This window comes from Pinus tabuliformis, chromosome 7, assembly GCF_031772625.1.
Source record: "Pinus tabuliformis cultivar Carrire ecotype Pingquan chromosome 7, CPIR1, whole genome shotgun sequence".
Classification (NCBI taxonomy): domain Eukaryota; kingdom Viridiplantae; phylum Streptophyta; class Pinopsida; order Pinales; family Pinaceae; genus Pinus; species Pinus tabuliformis.
In genome coordinates this window covers 384,970,146-384,976,270 of record NC_142293.1, presented here as the reverse complement: position 1 = coordinate 384,976,270, position 6,125 = coordinate 384,970,146, and the positions used below count along the sequence as shown (strand labels likewise).

Here is a 6,125-nt window from a genome sequence, read left to right as displayed (position 1 = left end):
CATACAAAAGTCAAATTCTTGTTTGGGGAAGTATCCATGCTCACTATCACCCTCCCAATTTAGTGGCTCGAAGTCACTAAATTCATCTATAAAAGAATCAGAAATTTGGTCGACTTCTTCTGAAACTTCAAAGGGGTTAAGACAAATTGTATTTCCATCAGTTTGATTTTGAATTCTCTGGTGTTGGTGATTGGAGTGATTGGGGTTGTCCTTTCCCCAAGGTGTTTGATCGACGACAAACTGGATTAATTTGGATATATCTCTTTGGTATTCATAGCATATTTTTTACTATATTTGGATCTTCCCTCTGTATCTGTGAATGTGTGTCACTAGGCATATTTTATTGTTGGATCTTGGATCAAGACTTTAGGGAATGTTGGATTTTATTGGAAAGCACGATATACACTTTTTTTATATGTGCCATGTCGTCATTCCTCTGGGGACCTTATTATCATCTTTAATATTCTCTAATTCCAAGTAATACAAATATTTTTTGTGGTTGATTCAAATCATACATAATATATTAATGTGTTGTACAATTAAACATGGAGAGATGTTGTCACATTAGCATTAGATAATTTTGAATTCAAAATAATTAAAAAATATTTATATTAAAAAAAAACACAAGCTAGTTTGAATTAGAATTTAAAATACAAAATAATGTTAATTTTACCATATACCAATAGTAATAACTAAAAAATATTTACAAAATATATACATATAAATTTATGTTTTTGAGTTAGAATTAAAAAGAAGACATATTGTTGATTTTTCCATATATCAATAATAATAAAAACAAAAATACTTATGAAGTATAAACCAATTGCTTTGAGTAGGGTTAAATCCCTTCCATGTCTTAGGTTCAAACCTCATGGGGAGGGGTTGAGGATGAAAGACTCTTTTGGGAAAATTAATAACTTATATATATATATATATATATATATATATATATATATATATATATATATATATATATATATATATATATATATATATATATATATATATATATTATGACATGTAAACCACATTTTGGTTATATATATATATATATATATATATATATATAACCAAAATGTGGTTTACATGTCATAATATTAATGATAGATAATGCAATAAGTGTGCAATTTCAATGGTAATTTACACCGTTCATTAGCACATAAGTTGACATCTTTATTGAGATCACAGAGAACATGGAAATATGCTATTGGAGAGAACTCTTTGGCTACTTTTATAATTTTTCTCATAAGACTTTCTAATGTTTTGTCCTGTAGGAGCCCTTCACCAAATGTGAATAAGGAAATAGTGTTCCAAAATAGTGAGAGAAGCTTTTGTTTGGCTCATTGAATCCCCTAGTAGAGGGCATAAGATTTAGCTTGATAATTTATCATGCATCCTAAGCTCCATAAATACTCTACAAACTTGAATTACAGAAAACCATAAAGCACCACTCCCTCTTCTATCACTCATCAAACAAAAAAAAATAATTAATTAAACAAAAAAATAACTACCTAACATGTAACATTACATAATAAAAAATAATTTATACAAATAATATATTCAAACATAAACTTTCTTGACCACAAAATAATACAAAATTAGAATTGAATTCTAAATAATTAAAAAAAAAAAACCACTTTAATTTTTTAAAACTTTTAGTTAAATCGCAAAATAAAAATGTGAAAAAGGAAAAAAATACCCTATTATTCTCCACTACTTGTCAAATATATTTATTTTTCAAGTTTTAATTTTCAACCAGATATTTGTATCACTTTTTATTTGAAAATTTTCAACCACATATTATATAAATTTTACTTTGTTTTAACATCTTGATTTTCAACAACATGTGACTTCTTTCCGTATCCTTCTTCATCGGAACACCACTCGTTCACTTACCCAAAAAAATCACTTTCATTAAACAAATTGTTTTTACGATAATGTGCTCAACCTACCATCGTTGTAATGCTGACGCTAACAATTCTTTATAAATGTTTGTTTAAATATTTAAATGTTTACATTATATTATTGTATCTGGTGTTTTAAATTTTTATATTTCAAAGGATATAGATATAAACATATGCCATAGAGATTATTGAAATTAATTTGAATTTGAATATCTAGAATATTTGAAATGTGAGGCATAGGAGAGAAAATTATAGTCTCAAATTTCAAAATATTTCTGATACTAGCAATTGTCCCAAAAGGTACAAAAAGAGGCCGATAAGAATATTAAATTGGAATTGTTGAATTTTTCTGGTTGTACTCTTTGATCCTTTGTTAATATTGATTCAATAGAATTTTCATCAGAGTAGACTACTTTGATCCAAAACACCCAAAAGAACATAATAAACCCTGAACACGTCAATTATAAATGAGGAGCACAATTCCTAAGAAGAATAATGATAAGTTGTACTATGACTCCTCATATACTAGGAGAATAACTCCTGATACCCAAAAGATTGCGATATCAAATGATCATAGACAGTTGTGCATGTCAATGATCATAATAATATCATATATACTAATTCTCAACCATTACATTACACCAAATATATACTAATTCTCAGCCATTACTAGTGTAGTTCCAGTTCCAGGACTCCTTAAATTCACTGGAGGGCCATAACAATTACCTCCCTTCTAGGAATGCATCATTCCGAAAGCATAAGATCCAAATTACTCAAAATCAGCAGCCACACCAATTGGAAAACCACACAAGTATCCAACAGATGCAAAATAGTTGTAGTAAACACAATTTATCCAGCACATAAAAAACGCAATGTCACCTCAGCATTCTTAAAGCATCATTTCATCTGTTGCAGTGTTTATGTGGCAAATGCATACAACATCCATACATTATACTATTAATCTATTCATCTGTGCAACTTACAAAATGACAGTACGATTTCCAAGCATCATAATGGCAATAAAAATACAAACAACTGCAATAATTTAATGGAAAAGCAATGTTAGTGTCTGCAATAAATTAAGCCATGCAATTCTTCTTAACTCAAACGTACAACTCAAACATATCATTACTGATGTTGCTACACCAATCTTCAATATGCTAGCTCCGATAAATGCCACTGATAGGCTGACAAAAGGTCTGCACATCATGACAATCAACTGCAGAAGATTTTTGTTGGAAATGATATCTCTACCATGGTATGGATATTGAACTGTTACTTGGTAAATCAAATCAAGTAAATTAATTATTGGAAATAAATCATTAAGTAAACTCAAAAGTATTAATAATATTAATAATATAGTTTATAAAAGTGCTTTAATTATAAAAAATATTAAATGGGTCAAGTTCACAAGTAGAATTACACTTTTATAATTCATATTTTAAAATCAGATGTCTTATAAATCACCTCGAGAGTTTTGACAAAATGATTTCACTTTATTTCGCTATCTGACATCAAAGGATGGTAGTAATAGCAAGGGTGCTTTAAAAAAAATATTATTTTGATATGAAAACATATTTATCAATTGCTTTATAGAAAAAAAGCACCACCATCAAACATTCCAAAAATCTCATTTTCAATAATTATTTAATAATAATTTTATTTCCAAAAAATAATTTTAAATATTAAAAAAGGAGCCACCTTCGTCAAACATGCCAAGACTCTTATTTTCAATAATAATTTTATAATAAATCTTATTTTCGAAAAATAATTTTAAATAATTTTATAATAGAATTTCATTTTAAAAAAAAGAAATTTGAAATAAGATATTATAGAGGAAAGAAATGAAATGAAAAGTAAAGGCACTATTTTTTTAATGCCAATTGACGTGGCTAAGATACTGTGGGGGTGAGGTGTTCAATTATGATGACAAGGATGGGAAGAGGAGGTGGTCCGGCGAGATGATGGGGAAGGTAAGACTCAATCGTTTGGTGTAATGACGAAGATTGAGTTACCCAAAAAAAGTTGTACACCTAATAAATCACATTATTCAACTAATAAATTATATCGAGACTTCATTTGGTGTCCCATCATCCGACGTGGATGTAGAGTTGTGTGCCATTAGCACATGTGGTTATTTTATATATATATATATATATATATATATATATATATATATGACCTTGGAATATACAAGCTTCAACACGTGGCACGAATGGCATAGTTTCATGGAAATTATGGTAAAATTTTGTTCCATGTTGACATACTTGAACTGTTGCCCACACTAAGCAAAAGAGTAGTCATCCATGGCGAAATGTGGATGTAACAAATGCGTAGTAATCTCTTCTACGTGTTAATATTCTCTTACGACCAATAATATGAGAGCTAGTTTCTGGGATTTTTTGTTGTGGGTTTTTAGCCATGATGAATGTTACAAATATTACACATGTTAGACTTTGGAGATGGACACCATCGATGAGACATATTAATATTCTCTTATGACCAATAATATGAGAGCTAGTTTCTGGGATTTTTCGTTGTGGGTTTTTAGCCATGATGAATGTTACAAATATTACACATGTTAGACTTTGGAGATGGACACCATCGATGAGACATATGTTCATTATGAGCAGAATAAGTAAAGTATTGTGGGTTGTTTTATTACCTCGGTCATTGCTTTCATATGTTTTATATTGGATCTCTGTTGTTTGTTGTCATGCATTGATTATTATAGTTAGTGGATTAATTGTCATAGACACATACATATAGATGGGTGGTCGGGCTCCTTATGAGGAGAATGTAAGGCCATTTGATGAAAAGATGAATGTTGGATCGACTACTAGAGCGATTAGTCTTTAAGTGCATTTTGTTGTAATGCCATGAATTGATTTTATATACCGAAGTGGCGAGGCTGAATTGTGATTCTTTTGATTTGTTTTTGCCTTTGATTTGCCATGGTTTGTTTGGTTTTTTTTTTTAAATATCTCTTAAAAAATAATATGGTGGACGACGCTTTTGAAAGTTTGTTTTTGGGAAGTTAGATGGGTTGTAATTATAAATAAGTGAATGAATAATAGTGTTCTTTTCACTTAAAAGTTTAGATTTTACACTTGTTTTTATTTTGGGTAATGTTTGGATTCAATACGTGTGGATGATGAATAATGTTTGGATTCAACACTTGTGCCTCATCTCCATTATCTAGGACAAATGATGAGATGAGAAATCTAAATTTGTTCAGATTATTCAATCATTTCTTCCATGTCTTTCGTGTCTCAAAGATGAGCCATATTTACTAGTCACTCAAATAAAACAGTGTGATGGATAAACTATTCATATCACAGAACTCAATTCCTTAAAAACTATTAGGGATTTTTTTCCCTTTCATGATCTGGCAATGTTTCCATGTTGTTTTTCTATATTACATCTGTAAAAAGGAAGTAACCCTCTGCTGCTCGATTTTCTGCATTTAGTCTGACCTGGACCTAACATGGATCTGTTTGTAAATGGTAGGCGTAGGCCTTATTAACAAGGTTTACTGCAATTTGGTCTACACCTTGTGGCCAATCTGGAACTGTAGATTAGAATCTTCGGTGATAGGTTTCAGACATATCAACAATTTTGTTGCGTTTTGCTAAAGGATATTACATCTGATTTTTTGTCATGGACCTATAATTTCCGTAGTCTGGAATGCATGCAATTTTGCAATGTAAGTGGTAAAGAATTTTTTGGGATCCGCGGCCTGTCGATGTAGGTACTGTGAAGAGGAGTGTCTTGCAATCTGCTTTTATGGTGTGGTTCGGCTGCTGATAGGTATTGCTTTTATTTTATTTATATTAAATTAAGATATTAATCATTCATGGACATTACAACTATTATTTCATGCGCCAAATTTCAAACAAAACATTGTCCTAAGGATATCTATGTTAGAAATACGCACCTAGAGGTGGAGAGAGTGGAAAAACACCGTGTCGTTTATAGAGACGAAAACATCGTTCACTTACAGATTTTGTCCCTCTGCAAGCAGTATGATTGAAGGCAACATGTTTCCCTTCTTCCATACTTTACCGTGAGGAAGAGGTCTTTGCTTGCATGGCTTTTCAATGATATCTCTGGCAATATTTCAGAGTCCAAAGAGCCGCCAGTGGACAATGATATGGTATCAACTGAGGACTGACCGACTTCATGAGAACTACTGCCCGTTTCTGCACCGCCTGCACTTTT

At 30.7% G+C, this 6,125-nt stretch overlaps 1 non-coding gene and 1 pseudogene across 1 annotated transcript; both read left to right on the top strand.

Annotated features, from left to right (window-relative positions):
• The first annotated feature begins 4,317 nt into the window (after positions 1–4,317).
• On the top strand, positions 4,318–4,413 carry LOC149247596 (small nucleolar RNA R64/Z200 family; annotated as a pseudogene).
• A 36-nt stretch (positions 4,414–4,449) lies between these two features.
• On the top strand, positions 4,450–4,540 carry LOC149247595 (small nucleolar RNA R64/Z200 family). The gene has a single exon (XR_016267804.1). It is a non-coding gene; the product is annotated as a small nucleolar RNA R64/Z200 family (small nucleolar RNA).
• Positions 4,541–6,125: the final 1,585 nt, after the last annotated feature.